This window comes from Lissotriton helveticus, chromosome 2_1 (genome assembly GCF_964261635.1).
Source record: "Lissotriton helveticus chromosome 2_1, aLisHel1.1, whole genome shotgun sequence".
Classification (NCBI taxonomy): domain Eukaryota; kingdom Metazoa; phylum Chordata; class Amphibia; order Caudata; family Salamandridae; genus Lissotriton; species Lissotriton helveticus.
This window is the reverse complement of record NC_136059.1, coordinates 1812066031-1812089848: the sequence shown is the minus strand read 5'-3', so window position 1 is coordinate 1812089848 and position 23818 is coordinate 1812066031.

Here is a 23818-nt window from a genome sequence, read left to right as displayed (position 1 = left end):
TGTATCACTTCCTAGTACATTCTTGGTTCAAATTCTGATATGCAAAAACTCAATACTTGGTTGTATGGATTAATAATATAAATCACAAACTGATCTCAAGTACGGTTTATGGTCATTGAAAAAATTGAAATCAGAGAAGGGACAGACAGTCGCAAAATCTCATCCCAAAGGGAAGTAATGTTGATTAAAAAATTCCAAACAATGGAACCTCAGGGTTTAAATGACAAGCTAGATTTAGGATGTTTTTTTGTAACATGTGTAAAGATGGAAATAAGAGGTTCAAATTGATGCCTTGTATTTGTTGTTAGACTATTTACATGTATATTGTAAACATTGAAACTGATTGATTTAGCACATGTATAAACTTCAGGAGGACATATCCTTGACTTAGTGTACATGGTTTACCCAATTAAGCAGCTATCAGGCTTGCAAGTAAATATCACACAACAGCACATTCAGGTATCTTGGACATATAAAGAAGATCTTACTACACTGCATCAGGAAGGTTAAGCTAATGGGTCATGAATGCAAACACTGCAACTTGATAGCGTCCACCATATATTCAGCATGTAGTGAGAATTAGTTTAATTCACATCATGAACGTCATCTATACCGGAACGTTTTTCACGTAATTTACACCCCGAGTTCATTTTCGATGTATATTCATTTTATTGTTCCGATAAATTTGAGAACAAATGTGAGATACATGGTAGTTCAATATGGCCGACGGAGTATTCGGCCTCTTTCTATGTTTCACGCCACGACGGATCCTCCCCTGGTTTACATAAAATACCCTCGCGTGAAGGGTTTTCGAACTTCGGTAACCCGGAAGCGTACCGTAAATCAAAAAGGCGACGCGTTAACTTACACCTAAGCACCAGCGGAGGTAAGAGACTTCACCTATTTTATTCGGTTGTTTAGATACGCAGTCTATCACCCATGATTACGATCTATTCAGTAACTTATACTGGAGGTCTTATTTCCGTTTATTTCAGACTACTACTGTGGACTACAAGTCAAGGTATTTAACCGTTTTCACTACTCGTTATGAAACGCAGTCACTCGCTAACACTACGCAGGAGTCAATTTAGTTATAACCAACACCCTTTTTCCTACCAGTTTACAGACACGAATAAGGGGCACAGGCACAGCGATAACGCCGAGTGAAGAAATTCAGGATAAATAATTACGTGAGTGTTTAGCCTTTACATGTGCTTCTCAGCCACGCGATATCAGGGCACATAAAAGTCACAGTTTTGCATAGTGTGGGCAGCATTTAGAGGCTCCAGTCAACATTCCCTATAATCACCGGCATATGCACATTGTTACATCAGCATCGTTGTTTATACACAGGTTTCAGATGTCAGTTTGTGATTTATCACTAAGGTGATGTACTTGGAAATTTGAAGAGGCTTATGTAAAGAAGTAGTAATGCACCAAATTGAATATATTGTATGGTTAAAATATTTTATGTTCACAGTTTTTTCACAGAGTCCCCTGAAGAAGGGACATCGGTCCCGAAATGCATCGGACCAACCAACCCAACTATCGTCGAACAATTTTTTTTTCATGATGTTTGTATGAGTGTTAATACAATGCATTAGGAAATGTGTTTCTTGAAATGTAAAAACAATAATGATTACCTACAGTTGAAATTGTACATCAACTATATAATGAGAAAGAAATGATTTAAATAAATGTAAAAATCATATGATAACATATTGTAAGCTTGCAGAATATGGTTTTTTAAACACAAGAACAGGTGGAAAAGGAATTTTGCTGTGCGTTTGGTAGGGTTGTGATATTTTATCACTAACCACACACGTCATAGAGTCCCCTCCCTGAGCCTCATTAGGCCCTGGGGACCCCATCTCCCAGGGCCTTTTTTCTGCATGGGGAGGGTCTGCATGGCCGCCTCCCCGAGCCTTATTAAACCCTTGAGACCCTATTTCCCAGAGCCATTTTTGTTAATTAAATGGGAGGGGTGCCACATGTCCCCCTTCCCAAGCCTTGTTAGGCCCTGGGCACACTGTGCCCCTGGACATTACTAAAATATAAGGGTAGGAGGCTGTGCAGACCCCCTCCCTGAGCATTGTTAGTCCCAGTGGACCCCATCCATCAGGGTCACTACTAAAATTAAAGAAGAGGGGATTGTGTGACCCCTGTCCTGAGCCAGGATAGGCCTGGAGGACCTCATCCCAGGGCCATTACTAAATATAAAGGGGAAGGGGCCACTTGGCCCCCCTCCCTGAGCCTTTTTAGACCCTGGGCACCCCACAGGGCCATTTCTTAACTAAAGGGGAGGGGGGCATGTAGTTCATCTCCTTGAGCTTTGTTAGACCCTGGGGACCCCATCCCCAGGGGCCAATTTTAATTTAATGGGAAGTGGGGCCCTATCCCGAGACTTGCTAGGCCTTGCTAGGCCCTGGAGACCCCATATTTGGGACTACGTTTCTAAATAAATGCGAGGGGTCATTTGGCCCACCCCTTTGACCCATTATCAACCCCAGGAAGCAAATTCCCTAGGTCTCTCATCATTTATAGCTGGGCACCCTAGTGGGGAGGGGTGCCCCAAGTCGGCTACCCACATGCTGCGGGAGCCAGCATTGCTCCCACCTGCAGAAAGCAGCTACTAATGCCGTTCTCTCCAGGCGACAGCAATATTTTTATCTGGTTCCTCTGCCCACATCAACATGGACAAGGAAACAGTTCAAAGTCCACTCCCAGCAGGCAGGAGCATTTTTAAAGCAGCTGCCCACTGGGATTGGACTTGCTGTTTGCTCCCACTTGGCATGAGAGGAAAAAATGCTCCCACACAGGCAGGGAAAACGGTGTGCTCCAAGTATGGGCTCCTCGTGACATAGCATGTGAGCCAGCCCCAGGGGCCATTAATGGTTTTTGGTGGGGGTTTGCATGGCCCCTCCTTCCTTAAGGGAAGTAAAGAAGGAGGTGGACTCACCAGGGCCTTTAATGCCTTGGGTAGGGGGGTATGCGGCCCCCTCTCCATTTTAAGTAATTTCAGCCTTGTGGTTGACTTCTTGGGCGTTTAGATGCTTGTATAGTGGAGCTGTGCACTCTCATTTTGTAAAATTTGGGCCAAGGTGTGGGTTCCCTGTGGCCTTTAGAGGCCATACAGCCCCCTTCCCCAAATACATTCATTTTGGCTCCTGCGATGGGCTTCGTGGGGCATCTGGAGGCTCAGGAAGGGGAGCTCTATTGCCCCCTTCCTCTAATATGCAAATGTCAGCCCCAGGTGTGGTTTCTCCGTTACCTTTAATGGCTTGGGGAGAGGGGGTCACATTGCCCCCTCCCCTTTATGAATATTGCAGCCCTGGAATGGGCTCTCTGTGCCTTTAATGGCTTGGTAAAGGGGGCCATGCCGTGCCAGTCCCCTTTAAAAAACACAACTCTGGGGGGGTAGGCGCCATGGGGCATACCGTAATAAATGCTACACGGCTGTGATTTGGGGTTTTGTCAGATCGTGAAGGAGTCCTGCAGGATTTCAGCATTGTTTGCCTAGTAGGCAGGGTATGCCTACCCTGCCCCCTTATACTATTTTTCGTTTTGCTTCAGGAAAGGGGACTAAGACCCCACATACTGAAAAACATGCCCAAAAAATGTTCTGGTGTCGCAGGCAGCCAATCCGAGCACTTCCTCCCCCTGAAGTATGACTCTCATGAAAGCAAGATGCCCCAAGGGAAATAAAGCTCCCTGAGTCAATCAGAATACGCCTTTTTTAATGTGGTGCTCCCGCAATTGTCTCTTGAGCATCTTGCGGTCCCAACCATTCAGATATACAATTATTTTCAACCCTTAATTTCGCCAAAACTACTGAAAAGATTTACACCAAATTACAAAAAGCACAATGTGCAGACCAATATCTAGTTTCCTGACAAATCTGCCATAATTTCGTTCAGCAGTTTTTCCAGGAATCCACCTTAAAGAAGTCTATGGAAAATGCATGGGGATTTTTCAGTTTGAGGCCCTGCTTTTTTCTGGGCCGCCGTTTGGTGGATCACCACAAAACGTTTCTTACACAAACTAGACAAAAGTAGCATTGTGTGCTGTATTAACCATGGGCGTAGTTTGCATAGTAGCACTCCGCATAGCTACACGAAGTGCACTTCGCACCACGCACGCTATGCGTAGCTACGCGAACTGTGTAGTGCGGTAGGGTAGTGCTGTTCACAATGATTGCACAGTGCCGGATGCTTGTCCGCATTGTGTAATCATTGAGAATGGCATCATGCACAGTGCAAGCTGCCATTTTCTGCCGCTCAAGTAGATTTGTACTCGAGCAGCAGCTTTCTCAACGGGGACTGGTAGTTTCTCATCACGAGTAGCATACGCGACCACTCGCAATGAGAAACCTGACCTCCCCACGTTGAGCACTTGCTAGGTTGATATGGCAGTGTAGACCTGCACTGCAGACACTGCAATGGCAGGCCTGAGTCATGTTTACAGGGCTACTGCTGTAGTGTAATGCAGTTCCTATATTCCCAATAGGCTCTGCGCATTGGAATAATATATCCTATAGATTAGACGTAGGACTGAGGTCGACTAGGTCTCTATCGAATATACTAAACTTAATAGTGAGTGCCAGCTAGCTCAGAGGTCTCTGGAAACTTTCTCGAATTCACAAAAGGGGATTCGTTTCTGACAACTGCATAAAATGGACAACTTTGTTTCCCAATAATAAGAAATATATCTCCAGAGTCGTGGAAACAATAGATAAGTATTTCACTCAGTCAATCGTGCATGCTTCGTTTCAACAGAGCTTATAGAGGAATAGAGAGACGGGTGTTTTCAATAAAAAGGTTTATTGAACAGTCTTCTTTCTCATACAAGAGAAGTGAACTGCTACAATAGTTAAGCATACTGCAAAGTATAATGCATACAGCGAGAATAGTATTATAAAATAATACTGTAAAAGCATTTATATGGTTTCTAAGCCATATACAAATACATACATAAATAACATTGACTAAAAATACTCAACTGGTGCTTCTAAATACGCCTACCCCAATGTACCTAACCTAAGTCTAGTACGCGGGAAGAAGTAAGTATTGTGTAGCATAGGTTTAGTTGTTTTTTGCCAAGAATCTACCAAAGGTTTCTCTAGGTTCTAATCAGCTCCGTACCTTTGTTTAGAATGAAGGAGGTCTACTATCTCTGTCTCAGGACTCGAATTCCCAACACCCCGCAAGGGGAGCTTGGAAATACCGAAGCTGGATTCTCGGCGAGAGAAAGACGGTCTCTAGATCAGTGTGTCAGCTGGAGGGTCGGCTTCCTTCGGCACTTGCTGTAGCGAGCTCCGTCGGGCAAGTAGATAGTCGTACTGCTCCGAACCACCGTAGTTGGCCATACCAAGTGAAGATATATTTATACCTTGAAGGTGAGAGGAATGCCATAGATTGACTTTAAAGTCGGGCATAATAACGTCAGGAAAGAACCCCTAGGGAATAGTTGTTCTTTGCAAAGTACATGAGTTCTTGTACAAATCAATATTCAAGCAAGGGGAAGTTCCCTAACAGCTTAAGCCGATTTTACAAGAAACCGTTGTGACGTTTGGTATGGGTGGAAGTAGCCATACCTGTATTTGGTCTGCATGGGCTATGTCTAAATAAGGGATTGATTTCTATGCCTATATAGGGGCAATGTGAATTGTACCTATATAAGGGCATGAATCGGGAATATCACTCGGAGCTCTAAACGCCACACAATAGTGGGTGGCACAACCAGTGCTAAAGACACACTAGTAGCATTTGATTTACAGACCCTGGGCACCCACAGTGCACTTTACTAGGGACTTACCAGCAAATTAAGGGAATCAACCTTTACAACGCAACTTTTACAATGCAACATCCATTACAACGCATGCCATTACAACGCATGACACTAAAACGCACACCACTACAACGCATGTCTTTACAACGCAGTCATTACAACGCATAACATTACCATCCAACACTTACCCTACTGTTTCACCCCTGGAGTTAGAATAGTAATTTTTACCCCTACACTATCCAACACTTACCCTACTGTTGCACCCCTTGGAGTTAGAATAGTAATTGTTACCCCTACACTATCCAACACTTACCCTACTGTTGCACCCCCTGGAGTTAGAATAGTACATTTTACCCCTACACTATCCAATAATTACCTAAACATGCAATGTAATGTTATGCGTTGTAATGGTATGCGTTGTAAAGGTATTATGCGTTGTAATGGAATGCGCTGTAAATGTAGTTTTTTAATTTTCGTAGTAATGGTATGCGTTTTAATGTAAAGCGTTGTAATGGATGTTGCGTTGTAAAAATGCATTGTAAAGGTATGCGTTGTAAAAGTGTGCGTTGTAGTGACATACATCCACAAATTAAATATGCTAATCATGGATAACCAAATTTGAACCACAATTTTCACAGGGAGCACTTGCACTTTAGCTCTGATCAGCAGTGGTACGTTTCCCAGAGTACACAAACCAGCAAAAATGAAGTCCAGCACGTAGTCTAAAATACTGGAGGTAGATAGAAAAAGACTGGGGAAGCCACACAAAGGAAGCCAGGTCTAACAGGGGATAAACCTGGATATATTTGTCACTTATGTTGCCTCTCATGTCAAATAAAGGTGCCACCTGACACCAATCAAGGTTTTACCTTTGAATGTAGTCACTTTTTCAAAGAGAAAATTGTCCAGCGGTGTAAGGCTGGAATCTGTAGCTGGCTAGGGCTCAACAGTGCTAGACACTATCACAGCAAAGCCTTGCTAAACCGGTTTTCAGGAGCTGGACAATCCTGGTTGCCCTGACCACATAGGGTGTGATCTTTAAGGAAATCCTCGGCATCATGTCTTGGTCCTCCAAAAGTGGAAACATAGCTATGTCTCACTTTGCTTCAACTGTCAGGAATATCCTCCTATACAGTCCTGAAGCCCTGCCTGCCCTGCACCTCAGGGCACGCTTCTGGGTACCAGGCATCTCGCAGCCAGATCTCCTGCAGGCTTCCAGTCTCTCTTGCCAGCTGGTTCCATTTGGAATGAGTACTGCAGCACTGAATACAAGAGTCAAAATAGCAGCAAAAACATTTTCCAACGAACAGCAAAAAGTAGAGGGTGATCATGCAGAAAAGTCAAATTTTGTATGTGTGCTTAAAAAAGCATGCCATAGTGCTGTGAAATACAGTCCTTTTCCTCCCACGAAGTTTTAGAAAGCTTGAAAGACAGCACTTTTTTATGAATCTGTTTTTCGAAAACAATTAAGGTGTTGACATTTTTTGAGGTTACTTTTTATGCTTACTGTTTTACTTAACCTTAATGGATTTCAAGGGTTGCGCTATTTTTTGGCATGTGCTAACAAAAATAATGTACGTACATATACAAAAATAACATATTGTTTGAATGAATATAAGTTTTCAAGGGGTTCGGTATGAAACAAATTTTCATTGTGTTTCTTTAAACTCTGTTGCCAAGCATTATCGTGCTCCTAAGAAGGTTTACAGTATATCAAGATTATGTCTAATCTTCTTAAACTACCCATGGTGAAGTTAATTTTCTGGCATAAGAGCAATTATGAATAAGTAGATTTTCACGGCAGAAATACCAGTTTAGCTGGATGTAGCATCTTAGCATTTGCTGAATTTGTACTTATATTTTACTTTATCTTAGTATTTAGAGGCTTGACGATGCTTAGCGACATATCACTTACCCATCTATTTCTGCGTTTTCCAGAAAGTAGAAAAAGAGCAAAAACCTTGCTTTAGGAAATTAGTTACTATTTTAAAATACTGAAAGGGATTTTGGCAGGATGCTCATAGTGAGATTTCGATGATAAAGACATTTGCACAATTAATATATTTGTATCTGTCGCCTGGTGTTCTGTTTTGGAGCAATAGAATATTGTTTTCTACAATTCTCCATTACTTAGTACATAAAAACAAACATTGCAGTGAAGTTCTGGTCACATAGAAAGCCTTTCAGTGAATTTTGTGAGAAACCATGTAGGGGAGAAGGATCATTTTTTTTTGGTTCTAGAATATCGATCAATGTCACATATATTTTTGCAACAGGTGTAACAGTGATTTGTAGAACGAGTTTTGTACATTGTTCGCCAACACACTTTAAGGAAAGATGACCTAATAGCCAGCTAACAAATAAATGAGAATTTCTTTTTAATTCCAAGATTTTGAGAATATTTTTTTATGAACATAAGAAGACCAAACAGACGAGACATCGAGATGTTGGAGTAGCCAGTTACATGGAGAACAAGTAATTAAGCAACAACCTTTGAATCCGGTAATGATATACAGGTTCTATAGGGCCATGAGATAAGCAAAAGACGAGCTCAGCCTCATAACACAACATAGGAAAAAAGGGTAAAGAAATTAAAGATAGAAAAGAGAGTGAAAGAAGAAAGAGGGACCCTGTTGTTGATCTCCAGCAGAGAGTTAATATATCAGCCAACTAGAAAAGAAGGTGTATTGAAACGTATAACACCTTCACAGTACATTACATAATCACCTATACAGTACCTATATTACAGCATAATTAATACACGTTCACACATCAATTGGGTTACATTTTTGGTACATTTTAGGAAGAAAATACTACTGGGGGGATGACCTGCTGTCTATGTTTGAGCGCTGACACCGATTTAAGTCCGATCAGAGGTACTTCAATCTCCAGTATGGGATTATGGCGGATTTGTCATGGCGAAATAGCTGTCCAGGGACTCCCAGGGGTATTAATCTGTGGTTTCCAGGGAGAGTTTTAAAGAGAAATATTGTCTTCTCCTCTTAGAAAAGTAATCCAGTTCAACCAAACATGAAAAAAGGTAGCAGCTGCGTTCTTTCAGTTGGCCAATATCGACTAACATGCCGAAGTCATGATATATCCACAAGAGATCCATCATTCTGTGAATGGATCTGGGGGGGCCTAGAAAACCCTGAATTAGGAAAAGAAAGTCTATTTTAACCCCTCCCAAGCTTATGACGGAACCGCTCCGTCACGCCCCTCGGGTGGGCTGTGCTGGTGACGGAGTGGTTCTGTCATGGCCCGCTCGCCGCTCCTCCGCGGCGCTGATTTTGCGCCTGCGCGACACGTTCTATTGAGCGAAGGAGCCATGACGGAACCGCTCCATCACAAGCACAGCCCACCCGAGGGGCGTGACGGAGCGGTTCTGTCATAAGCGTCGGAGCGCCGCGCGCCCCCCCGCCCCTTAGCGCAGTGGCGGAATTGCGGCCGCAGCGAAAGGGTTAAGTAGTATTCTGCATAGAGAGTGAATAAAGTCAAAAACACTATCCCAGAAAAGGGAACCCACACTGCTGAGAAAGAGTAGATGGCTAACGTCACCAATAGCTGCATGACAGTTTCAACAATTTGGATCGTCTCGAAGAGCCATTTTATGGAGCCGAGTCGGTGTCCAAAAATGTCTATTGTAGAAGCCAGTACTTTATTTTGGCAAGGGAGGGAGCCATCTTATGGGATACAACGGATTTCCAAATTAATTGCCAATTGTCGGGTGAGACGGACCCATGGCTATCCATGTTTTTTAAGACTGCTCCTGTGATTTTTGCTTTTAAGATGTGATAGAGTTTGGAGGACTGGTGGCACAACTTATTGAGGGAGAGCATTGTCTTAATGATGTCGGGATCTTTGTCAGGGCAATTGATCTTAGACAAATTGACTTTGAGCTTGAGAAAGTCATAACAATATCTAGTAGATTGTATTGTTGATGGAGTACTCTGAATGAAATAGGTGTTTCTGGGGTGCTCAGTTGCTTTAAGAAGTGGATGCATTTTGACGCCCATGATTTCCAGAAACTTTTTTTCCCTGGAGATTGATCTTTGGATTGTGCCAGATCGATATCATGTTCGAGTGATCATGAGGAGTACCTAAGGTTTTATCGATTCTTCTCAGTGCTCTTTTAGTGTTGTTAAAAATGATTTTACCAGAGGATGTGGGTATCAGCTACCTGTTAAAAATGTGATAGGGTGAAGAACAAGTAAGATCTATTTTTCAATTAATAGCCAGGAAGGAGGGTAGTCAAGAGATTGGTAAAACCACAAGGAGCCTTGTCTAGCCAGCAGGGAAGATTGATATTTTTTATGTCAGCCAATTTTGTAATAGCTTATCCAGTTTGTTATGAAAATCTTCTGAAAATATTTACCTATTGGGGTGACTGTCATTTCGATGGTCTCACTGTCGTCCCACCATGTTAGAAATTTAGGGTTCTAGCTCTCAAGCAGTGTTTTGACCTTTTTCAGTGTTCGTTTTTCATTGTGGCAGAGCGATTCTAATAATTCTGAGTTGAGTTCAAGGCCCAGGTATTTATTGAACTGGGGTTGCCAGGTATAACATTTCCCTCAAACAAAGATTGTTCAATCCCATGATTTCAGAATTATCTTTATTAAGTTTATAGCCAGACACCCGGGTCAATTGTCTCGAGTAGAGAGTAAATTGAGGTGCTGCATCTTCCGACATAATTAAAATATCATTAGTGTATGCAGCCACCTTTATTGTCTTTTGGTTGAAAGTAACTCCAGAGATGGAGGGGTTTGAACGAATCCTGTGGAGGAGAGGCTCCACTGTCAGGATGCAGAGAGATGGAGACAGGGGCAGTACTGGCGGGTGCCTCTCTCGAAATACAAAATTGAGGATAAGAGACCGTCTGAACATACTCTAGTAGAGGGGGCACTATACAGGGCCATGCCCATCATTGTGATTGTCCCACCTAGATTGTACTTCAACAGTGTCTGTCAGAGGAAGGACAAGAGACCCTGTCAAATGCTTTCTCAGCTTCGAGAGTGGCAGCTAGAGTGTGGGTATTTGGAAGTTTGGCTTTCTCAATGATGTGACATAAGAGACAAGTGTTGTCACTGGATAGTCTATTTTTCATGAATCCTACCTGGGAATGGTCAATTAAGAATGGCAAAACAGTTCTAGTCATTTTTAGAGGATTTTGGCATAGATTTTTGCATCTTGTTGAATTAGAGAAATTGGTATATACTTTTCTACCAGCAAGGGATCTTTACCATCCTTTGGGGTGTGCCTGTGATGGAGTCTGAGAAGTGTTGGAATAAGTCCAGTAGAGTAGGAATAAGTACTGAGGCAAATGTTTTATAAAATTTTGACTTGAGGCCTTCAGGTCCTGGTGCCTTGTTAAATTTGAGCGATTTTGAATTTGAATGATTTTATCAGGATTCAAATGGGAGACATTAAAATAATCTTTAAGCGAGTTAATGCCCCTACGATTTTGTTTTTGTCTTAAGTATGATGCTGCCAAAATGTTCCCTGCCTTGTTGACTTCACACATTTTTAGGGACTTGTATTTATTAATCCAGATCCCTGCTCTATTGCTCAGAATTCTGTTGTATTCATATTTTATACTGGACAGAGTGGAGAGGGTCTGTGTATCTGGATGGGAAATGTATGTTGTTTCTAGTGTTTTGATCTCTTTCTCCAAGGAATCAAGAACCCACTGGTGGGCTTTGCCTAATTTAGATTGAATTTCAATTCGGGTACCTGTAAAAGTGGCCTTGAGAGCATCCCTGTGGTTAGTCGGGGAAGTATCAGATACCAAATTTTCTTTCAGGTAGTTATTAATCCTAGATACAATTGTGGCTCTAGATGCAGCATCTTTGACTGACTCCTCATTGAATCTCCAGATCTTTTTAGTGGGTCTTGTGTTGGTGCCTGTGAGTGACAGGGTAATCGCCGAGTGATCTGAAATAAGCCTGGGCAATATGTTTGTCTGGTCTATTAGGTGTGTGTGGGCTTTGGAAATCAGAAGATAGTCAATCCTAGAGTAAGAGTTATGGGGATTGTAGTAAAAAGTGTAGTCCCTAGGATCTGGGTGCTGCAGCCTCCAAGGGTCAATAAGGCTGAATATGGTGCAAAGTTTGAGAAGAGATTTATGTGACCTGGTGGAATGAAGTTCTGATCTGGATTGACGGTCTATAGTTTGGTCAATGGGGAGATTAAGGTCACCACCAAAGATTATAAAATTGTTAGCGGGGATGTGATTCAACGGCGTGGCTAAGAAGTCCCTAAAATCTGAATCCTCACCGTTTGGGCCGTACACATTGAGGATGTGAAGGCAATTGTTATTTATCTATAGTTTTGTAGGAAACATCTACTGTTATCATCTGTGGCATTTGACTCAACAGTGAGGCTAGAGTTTATAGAAATTAACGTGATTACCCAACCCTTTTTATTTTTGGTTGGGGAGCAGAGGATTTCAGAGAGCCAGCTACTCCCAAAAGAGACCACTTCTCCATGGGATACTTTTGTTTCTTGTAGGAGAATCACATCTTCTTTGAGTCTGTAGATGTAGTTCTGTTTTTTATCTTTTTAACTGGATGATTGAGACCCCTAACACTGACACAATTTTCAGATTCATATCAACATGATGTCAACTTTTATTGAAGGGGACAATCTATGTAGAAGTGATGCTTGACTGGGACCAGTATGCCCAGACGTGGGTCCCGTGCTCTCCATGCCACTGGAGTCAAGATATCCTGGCTGATGAGGGTTGAAAGCCCGAAACCGACCCTAGGATGCTTGTTTCCAGTCAAGGGAGGACCTGGCCTGGCAGTTCAGGCTAGCATGTTCCCATTGGGTGCAGGGTCAAGACTGATTTGCACGTGGCTGGGGCCAAACTGGAATAACATTCTGAACAAAAAAACAATGGATTCAGGCCGAGATCTTTGTACTGTGGTGAATGAAAGACATTGTTCTGCATTCTGTCAGTCAATTGTTCTTATTTGCATTTGTCATCCCGAGTTGGACGGGTATGCCCATACATTGGTTCTGTGCTCTCCATGCCACTAGAGTCAAGCTATCCTGGCTGATGAGGGCTGAATGCCCAAAACCGGTCCTAGGATGCTTGTTTCCAGTCCACGGAGGACCTGGCCTGGCAGTTCGGGCTGGACTGTTCCCATTGGGTGCAGGGTCAAGACTGATTTGCATATGGCTCGGTCCAAACTGGAATGGCATGGTGAGCAAATAAACAATGGATTTAGGCACAGATCTTTGTACTGGGGTGAATGTATGACATTTTTCTGCATTTCATCCATCAATTCTTCTTTTTGCATTTGTGACCCGAGTGGGACGGGTATGCCCAGACGTGGATCCTGTGCTCTCTATGCTACTGGAGTGAAGCTATCCTGGCTGATGAGGCCTGAGAGCCTCAAACCGGTCCTATGCTTGTTTCCAGTCCAGGGAGGACCTGGCTTGTCAGTTTGGGCTGGACTGTTCCCATTGGGCGCAGGGTTAAGACTGATTTCCATATGACTGGGTTCAAACTGGAATGGCATGGTTAGCAAAAAATTATGGACTTAGACCCAGCTCTCTGTACTGGGGTGAATGTTCTTTTTTCATGAGTGGGTAGCAAAGTGTGTGGTCAAAAACTGGTCAGGGAACACTAAGGGCAGCTTGGGGAGAGGCATATGGGGACCAAGAGCACACAACTACCAGAGGATGGAGACAGTTTAAGACCAACATGTGACACTGTGGTTGCAGTGCAATATAGAGTCTCAAGGCTAAACAGGTCAGCAGGTCAACCCAGTAAGACTGTGAATCCAGAGTACTGTTTGGCTGATAAGCCAAATGTGAATCAGAAGAGAAAACAAGAGGCTGAGGAAAAACAATAACTGAGAATAGAATAGAGAAAAAAACTGAGATACCAATAGTTACAGAAAAGAACACAAATCTAAACCCAAGCCCAAGCCCGACCTCCCTTTTCTATTCCTCCCCCCACCCCAAACATTGATTGTGAGAGTGATGACAGTGGAGTGAAGCTTGGTGTACAGTAGTACATTCAAACAGTGTGGTGTTAGTTGGATCCTAGTTGGAAATTGAGATAAAGGGCCAGAACCTAAGTACCGGTGTGCCTAAATCGATCTTCTGTGACAAGTTAGCCTGATTTCCAGCATAATCCCCTGAAACAAAGAGAGACCCAAGGAACCATCAAGCCAAGGAGGAAGTGAAGGTGGACCCTCCCAGAACAAATTAATTCATAGGAACATTAGTGACCGGAGTTTATGGAGACAAGCTATGAACTAACTCCAGATGACTAGGTGCTGTCGTACTGGAAGGTATGTAACAGGTACAGTGTCAAGCATAGAGAGAAGGCTCGGGCCTGACCAAGCAAATGCTATAATGCTATAGTGTTTAAAACAGAGAAACAGTGTAACAGTGGCATGGTAATGCCTGTCCAGCGCAGTGTTATGAGATTGAACAGAGGAAATCAACAGAACAGTGCTGATAGTGGACAGCAATGACTAGAAGGCCCAACTGGATAACAGTGGCATGGCCATGTGTAACCGGCGGCGTAGTGTAATGTGAATGAACAGTGGCAAATAGCAGAGCAGTGCTAAGAACAGACAGCAATGACTAGAAGACCCAACAGATCCACTGTGTGTAATAGCAAGATAACAAAATAGGACACATAAAGGTGCCACTCATTATAAACCAGAGATTTCAAAAGTGTTTGTGAGAAATTAGCGAAGGCCTTTTGAATCAAGTCTTGGGATGGATGGTGGTGCAGGATGCATTTCCATTGAGGTTCCTTCCCTTTTGTTTAAGAAACCTTGCAGGGCTCTATAATCGGAGAAGATATATTGTCTACCATCTACTTGAATTCGTCATTTGGAAGGAGCAATGAACAAGAATTGTATGTTTGTATTTTTCAGGCTCAGATGTGGTTAAAGGAAGCCCTTTCCGGTCTCGAATGTAGGTTTGGAGAAATCCTGTGATATGTACAACCTGTTATCTGACCTTTCTAATTTCCACACTGGTAATTACTCAGAAATAGACCTTTCCCCATGAATAAAGTCTCATTGCAAAAACTGATTTCTTTCTAGTTTTTTTAATTTATCAAAACATTTATATTTTTTTATTTTATATGGTTTTTATATATTTTAAACTCATGTAGTCACTAAAACATTTACAAGTGAGGACAAATTCCTATGAACATTTGAGTTGAAAATCCCATAGAAAATCAGATTTCTCAATTTTGAAAATTTAAATTTGAAAACCACCGTATAACACCATCAACCTTCAATTCTCACCTTTCATTCTAATCAAGCATACAATCAACCACACCACACAAAAATTACAATAAAATGCACATCTATAATAGGGTTCTACTCGCTGTTACTGTCCATCATGTTTGTGGAAATCAAAATTAAGCATGCGATTCCTGTCCTCCAACTCCGATACCACTCTCTGAAGGGTCTAAGAAGCATCCAGAAGATTATGTATATCTCTGGATGTGGTAGGGGCATTGTCTTCCAGGGTGCTAATACGTGATTCTCCCTCAGTTGCTCTGTTCTTGGCATTTGTATCTTCTAATAGCAGAAAGCTCCTGCTGCATCATATCTGTATTGACTTTAGTACATTTTGTGAGGTCATGGACTTCAGACAGTTTTTTAGGATAATTTCGGATTTTCGGACATCAGTGATGTCATTTGAGAAGTCATCAGTGATGTCATCAGTGATGTCACTGACCAAGTCATGAATGATGTAATATGTGACATCATCAGCAGTGCATTGCGGGTGAGCGAGTTATAGTTAGCAGAACTAACTATAACGGAGGAATTTCTATGGTTTTGTACCAGTGAAATGTCCAGCTAACTATAACACCCCTGAAACCTATGTTTTTTTCTGTGAATTTCTAAGGTTTTTTAATTGCTAATTTCTAACTATAACGTCTCTGAAACCTATGGTTTTTTACAGTGAATTTCAAAGGTTTTTAAATGCTAATTTCTAACTATAACGTCTCTGAAACCTATGGTTTTTTCAGTGAATTTCAAAGGTTTTTTTTCAATGCAAATTTTTAGGTATAATAGTAGTTATACCTGTTTTTCTGTACTGATTTTCTACAGTTTTTTAACTGTTTATTTATAAATATTTTCTTCATTAAATAACATACAGATATTTTTCTGAAAATGGCACATAACATTTTTTTTTAATTCAAACTGAAATATTGGTTAATTTTTTTGCTTTGTTTATTTTAATATATTTATATTATTTTCTTTTTTTCCATTTTTTTTCGGAGACGCGCAACCAAAGCATACTCATCACGGTGGGTGCGCGGATTCTAGCCACCATTTTAGAAAAGTCATGAAGGATCCGCATACAGTGTGCGATGGCTGTGTGTTTTTCAGTTACATCATATGCATTTAATATTAGGTGATGTGCGCAATTGGTATGCGACCAGTCCGCAAATCCTGCTCCCGCACATTTGTGACACATGTGCATTACGGTACGCAATGCTTGCACGGTAGCGGGTCCCGCGTGACGTCATATTCGTGCTGGGGCGTGCTGGGTGCGCAACTCCCGCAAATTGTTTTTATGTTTTACAATGATTTGTATGTGTCTTTAAGATACATATTAGGACAAGAGATTATCTAAGATATTCATAAAAATAATATATTTGTACTTATAGCAAACTTATATTATTTTTAAATATATTTTGCGAAGTCACGTTGGGTGCGTGCTTAGTGAGCGCAGAGTGCGCGGATCCTATGTGATCTAAAAAAAAACATTTAATTTGTTCATAACAATTCCTACTGTAACTATTGATGGACCCCACCCATTTTAATTGTTGGAGCATCTTTAGAGAGACATCTCTTTTCCTACAAGAACCATTTTTGCTTGTTTTTTTGGTGTTTTTAAAAAAATAACAAACAAAATAGCATCTGGACAGCAGCAGCAGCAGTAGGAAGTATCTTCTGAAGAAGAATTCTTGTAGGAGGCACCACGTCCACAGAGGCCGGAATCTGTTGTATGGAAATTCTTCACTTTTCCACCAGCAGAGAAGAAAGTAAAAGCAAGAAAGGTGGCGTGCAAAATTTGTGACTGGGTCCTGTCAAGAGGCAGTGAAAAAAAATACTCTTGTGGCACTGTTTCAATGCACAAGCATCTCCAGACCACAAATCCTCTCACTCTTGCTCGGGAGAAAATGAGACGAGCTGCTTTGAACCCCTCACCTGCTGTGGCAAGTACGTCTCTAGCATCATGAGGAACACCTGCAATAATGGACATTATGCCAGAATTCGCCTTTCTCGAGCAACACTGCGTGAAGTGTAAGAAACTTATATTCTTCGGTGAGCAGCCGATAGATGTAGTTTGTGCTGCACAACGCAACCACCATTGTTAATTTTATTTGTTGTTGTTTTTGGAATGATAAGTAATTTCAAAAGTTTCCTGTTTTATTTGTTCTTTTTTTGTTAATTTTTTGAAAAAACACCAAACAAAATACAAAATTAAAAAAAAAATACAAAAGAAAAAAGAAGAAACAAAAGTTTACCTTATCTGGTTAAAGAAAGAACTATGATTGCAAGGTAATGTGTAAAAGTTTGGTTGAATAAATGTATACAGCATTATTGACTGAAAGAATGCATTAGTAGTGTATGGTGAATTTATAGTTGAAGATTTATGAGGAAGTACTGCAGCGTGTCACTTCAAGCTCTTTAGCTGCACTGCAGCACTTCCGAAGCACAGGGATGTGTCATATGTACATGAATATGTTACAACTCTGTGCTTTCCTCTGCACTGCTGCACAAACAGCAGCCATGCGGTGACACAGGCACCCTTGCGCCATGGTGCAAGGATGTATGTGTAATGCGAGATTGTTCTTGTGCAGTAAGGGACACCTTCCTGCACAAAAACAATAAGTAAAGGCATTTTCCTCTTTCAATGTATGCTGTGGAATGCAGCATGCATTGAAAGAGGAAAAAATGAGGAGAAATGAAAATAATTCTCCTCGTTGGGTCTTGCTACACCAACTCTAGGATGGCGCAGCATTCACACACATCTCCAGATTTACGATTTCTCATAAATCTTGAGATGTGTCTTGTTCGATGGGTGTTGCGTGGGAACACCCACAGCAACACCTATGGAACGCCCCATCACCGCAAAGTTCTGTGTATGAAGGGGTCGTGTTTACAAGGAGAGGAAAAACCATGCAGAGTTGCTTTTCTTCTCCTTGCAAATATGAAGGAATGCCTGGCGCCATCACTACTTTACAAAAAGTGATGTACTAGTGGTGCAGGGTGTGTGTAAATCTGCCCCATAAGTGCTTAGGTATTGGCAGACTGATACAATAGGAACATAGTGCTGGATGGGTGATTGAAGAATTGCATGAGACTGACAGAAGTTATCCTACGCTGCATGGGTACTACTTTAGTATTTAATGGAGTGAACCAACAGTATGTATCTGTTTAGAGATTTGTAGGGATTATACACAGAATATTTTATGTGTACATGTGTTGGTGCCTAGGTCATTTTATAAGAATACCACTAGTAACTGGAATGATGACAGTGCTGCAAACAGAGTGAACACTTAATTTATAAGTGCTTACGTATTGGTGGAGTGATAGGATAAGTAGATAGTGGTAGATAAGTGATTAAAGAAGTGCATGGGACAGACTGGAAGATTCCTACACTGCATGAGTATTAACTGGGTATTTAGAAGAGTGTATCAATAGTATGTAGCTAGTTAGAGGTCTGCTTGGATAGTGCATAACATATTATAGCTGTACTTGTGTTAGTAGCAAGGCCATTCCAGAAGTTCATGACTAGTAACTAGAATAATTACAGTATTACAAACAGGGTGTATAGCAAATTTATAAATGCTTCGGTATTGGTGGAGTCATAGGATAAATAGATAGTGCGGGATGGGTGATTGGAGAAATGCATGGGACAGACGGGAGGATTCCTACAATGCATAGGCACTAAATTAATTTCAATGTTGCAAAGAAAGTGCGTGCTAAATTTATAAGTGCTTAGGTATTGGTGGAGTGATAGGATACATGGATAGTGCTGGATGAGTGAATGGAGAAGTGCATGGGACAGACAGAAGAATTCCTAGACTGCATAGGTACTAACTGGATATTTAGAAGAGCGTATCAATAATATGTAGCTGGTTAGAGGTCTGCATGCATAGTGCACAGAATAATGTAGCTGTACTAGTATTGGTGTGTCTATAATTTCGAGAATGGTAGTCTGTATTTTAGGGTGTGAGGAGGTGCAGCAGATGATCACATGGATGATGTCATCAGTGATGTCATTTGAGATGTCATCAGTGATGTCACTGACCATGTCATGAGTGGTGTAATATGTGACATCATCAGCTGAGCATTACGGGGGGTCGCGAGTCATAGTTAGCACAACTAACACAACGGCTGAATTTATCTTGTTTTGTACGAGTGGAATGTCCAACTAACTATGACATCCATGAAACCTGTGGTTTTTAAAGAAAAGAAAATGTGTTAATATGCACACAATGTCATTTTAGCATATCTTGCCCAGTGACCGGCATACCTGTATGTTCGTGAACGTGACTTATTCATAATAAACATACTTAGGATTGTAATCATCAATAAAAACAATGGACTACACATTACTTTAAAGTGAAAGGCTATCGGCCAAATTAATCTGGGAACGTTGGTATTATAATGGTTCTTACACGGAAGAAAAGAAAGAAAAGGTGTGTTAATATACACACACTATCCCTAAATAAAGTTCTAGTGATTATAGTTCCATTCCATTCACAGCTCACTTGAGATGTCATGAGTGATGTCATGAGTGATGTAACTGATCATGTCATGAATGATATAAAGTATCAGTTAATTAACAGTACATTGCGGGGGCGTAAGTTATAATTAACTCAGGTAACTATAACTGCTCAATTTACCTGCCCCCTTGCCCCCAGCCCCCTGTTTCCATGTGTAGACCCCTATTACCTCAATCATGGCTTGTCTGTTGCATTGTAATGCCCCTGATCCGTCCCTCCTGCCCTTAATGGTCCGATATGTTGCAGCTTTCTCTCCTGTCTGTCCATTATGATCAGCTAGCTACCATTGCCTTTTTACCCTCTGTTCTCTATTGTCCATGTGCATGGTCTTGTCCCCTCCCTATTGCATTCTATGGATTGTTGTGCTGCACTCCGATCACGCATGCCCTGTGTGGTGTATTGTGCTGCTGCAAACTTTGATGCCTGCCCTGTAGGTTCAGTTTGGTGCACCTCTCCATGTCCCTCCTGTCCTCTGTTATCCAAGTCCATGTCCCTACCTCAATTTGTCATGCCTTCCATGATCCAATGTACCATACTTGCTAACATTTTGAACTTGGTAATTGATTTTAACCTTTGACTCACATTGAAAAAGAGGAGATGGTAGACAGGAGACAGATCAAATAAAAACATTGGATATTTCCTGGCTGAATCATGTCTGTTTGCATAAATGGTTGTACTACCACTGCCTCTTCTTTCTGCCCACAATGGTCCATTATATTGCCACAGCCTCTCTTGCCGGTCCTGTATTGTTGGTTTGTTGCCCCTGTCCCCCTTTCCACTGCCCTCCATAGCCTGTTGTGCTGCCACTGCCCTCCCTGCCTGCCCAGTGTGGTCATATTGTTGCCTCTGCACACTTCTACCTGCCTTCAAATTTCAGAGTCCGTGCCCCTAACCTCTGCCTCTCAACGGTATCCTAATGAACAACTAGATTGCTAACATTGTAAATTTATTACAAAAGTGTGGAACACCTGACATCATCTTGATGTAATCAAAACTGTAATACCTAGAGATTTTCCTTTCAAAATTATATATATGAGAGGGTCTTATTTGCATCAAAAATATGGTTAGTGCTCTTAAAAACTAAAATGAGAACATATTTGCTGAGTTTTCAAATAGCGACGAAGCACTTTTAAATTATTTGCCATCTTTATGTTTTTTTATCCTGTTGACCACTTGATTAAATGTTGCACTTAGGGGAGAGGATGTGTTGTTACTTTCAGAGCTGCAGACATTGCAACTGGGGAACCACGTTGGAGTTTCTGCTTCAGCTCGATATTCTGTGATTCTGGTCAAATCACTTAATCTCCCCATGTCTAAAACCAAAATGAATTTGTTTTTGTGTGATGTAACCAATGCTCATGTAAAACACTCCAATACCTGACAAGTCTGCACTATATAAAACTGCAAAAACACAAAAAAATAAAGTGTTTTGCACACTTCTGTCATTGGACTACACGTGGGCTACATCTGGATGATATGTGTGCAACATTTGGGCTCTTTTGGCTCTAGTGGCCATCTTAGGAGATTTGTTTGTTATGAAGTTTCCTAGTTTCCTCATTTACTGCAGTCTCCTCAGTAGGAAATGCTTTCAGTTTTTTACTTTGATTCCATCAAGAAGGTATTCAGATATGCCACACATTTGCCATAAATTCTGAATTTAATCATTCTAATTGCTCATTAGATCACTGTAGTAAAGCTACAGCTCACCAGGGAAGTCTGCTGCTGGTATTCAAAGTGCATGTTTCAGTCTGCATGTCAGAATTTTTTAATGAAATAGAAGAGGATTTGAGAAGTCAGAATGTGCCCTAGTTTTTCTTTCTGCAGCACTAATCATCATTTCTATGGCAAAATGAACACCCTCGTGTTGTTCCTTTGCAAATTAAATCTTTTAAATGTTACCACTTTATTCCAATCAAGATAGCTTCAGGTGTGCCATACGTTTGTCATAAGTAAGACTGTTAGCGCTCTAGTTGTTCTTTAAAACACTCGGGGACATTCTGTCATTGGGCTATATTTGGGCTACATCTGGGTGATATTTGTGCTACATTTGGGCTCTTTTGTCTCTGGTGGCCATCTTGGGAGACTTATTTGTTATGAAGTTTTCTAATTTCCTCATTTAACACAGTCTCCTAAATAGGAAATACGTTCAGTTTTTTACTTTGATTCCATCAAGAAGGCATTCAGATGTGTCACACATTTGCCATATATTCTGAATGTTAGCATTGTAGTTGCATATTAGAGCACTGTAGTAAAGCTACTGCTCACCAGGGTAGTATGCTGCTGGTATTGAAAGTGCATGTTTCAGTCTGCATGTCAGAATTTTTTAATGAAATAGAAGAGGATTTGAGAAGTCACTCAAAATGTGCCCTAATTTTTCTTTCTGCAGCACTAATCATACTTTCTATGGCAAAATGAACCCCCTCATTTTGTTCCTTTTTAAATTAAATGTTTTAAGAGTTACCACTTTATTCCAATCAAGATGGCTTCAGGTGTGCAATATGTTTGTCATAAGTAGGACTGTTAGCACTCTAGTTGTTCTTTAGAACACTCTGGGAAGCTGCAGTAGAACACAAAATAAATCAACTCTCTGACCTTGTTGGATGTACATGTTTTACTGAGAATGTCAGACTTCATTCTCACATGACTGAGAAAGATAATGTGAATTTACAGAAAATATTCTCTCAGTTTAGCTTATAGATCACCTTCCAAACCTCTGTGGGAAAAGCATGAGAAAATAGGTTTCTCTCAAATATGATTCATGATATCCCAGCAGAAGGCTTTTTCACATGGTAAAATCACCTTAGAACACACCACAAATCCTAAAATGAGTATGGCGCCATAAACAAATGATTTATAATGTAACTAAAGTCTTAAAAACTTCTATTAACTGCAATGCTTTTTAATGAGGTGCTATCATGTATATTGGTCCCAAGATGGCTGCCATCACTACTTGGATGAAGTGCTGACATCCAATCAGATCTCACAATGAGATGTGTGGTTAGGCTACGCTCAGATATATATATATATATTTTTTTCCATTAATATTTAAAAAACTGCTCAATGGATTTGATCCATTTAACAAAGAGGGCTCTTTCTGTACCAATGGCTACCTTTTTTGCAAATTTTGGTGTAATTCCATTTAGCAGTTTGGGCTGTAGCCATGTCTAAAGTTTCCTATGGAAAGTTGCATGGAGAAATCACTTTTTGGGACCCCCCTTTTTTCTCGGCCGAATTATCCTGAAACTTTCAAGATAGGAGCAGACTAAAGCAGGCCATACGTTTTAGAAATTTCGCGAAGATTCGTCAATCGACGCCTAAGTTATTGAGAATAGAATGTTGTGATTTTCCTATGGTAACTAGGTCCTAACTATAACTACCTATCTTGTTTTTACTTAATTCACCATTTTAACCGTGCTTGTCACATTTGAAATGTAACGAACTACGAGTATGTCTTCACTCTTTAATATTGTAGTCTGCACGTGACATGGAAGTAAGCATGGTTAAAATTGCGAATTAAAATTAAAATGATGTTAGTGAGCAAGCCTGCTGGGCAGGCGAAATGCGTCTGACTCTTTTCAGCTGACGAATAAAGAAGTTTGCCAAACGACACGGCGTCGCCATTCCGTCATTGGAAAATTGTGCATGTTTAATGATTGGGCTTCGGAGGTCTACTACACGCCGTCGCGCCTTTCGTTCAAGAGGCGGTGGGTTTACGGAAACATTTGAGGAACCTATTTTGATAATACCGCCCCCCCCAGCCGTGGATGCAGGAAAACGGGACCGCAACCTGAGAAAGGGATAAGCAAGCTGACGGAAGGTCTGCCAGTGTGCATCATCGAGTCAGAAGACCCATAGAAGCAGCAGAAGAGGCTGAGGTGAGCGCTTGTTGAAAAACGGCTTCGGAGAGAGAGGAAAGTCAGTGTATTTGCTCAGTACCGCAGGGACTGTGTATTTACGGTCACTGGTGGTTTGTTTGGAGTGCAAATTCCTACGCATGTTTATTTTGTGTAATAACAACATGTCGGCTGCTGAATTGAAGGATCGTGAGGAAGCAGCACTTGCCATATTTAATGATAATATTTCTAGCAGCAGCAACAAAGTGGCAATAGTCACTATTAGTACCAAGTCCACCGATGTACAAACCCGCTTGAAAAGATTGGAGAAGCTTAAGCGGTCAGAACTGTCAAAATGGTGGGAGGCGAAATCATTTAATAGGTACCTGGAGATCAAACGAATTCTGCG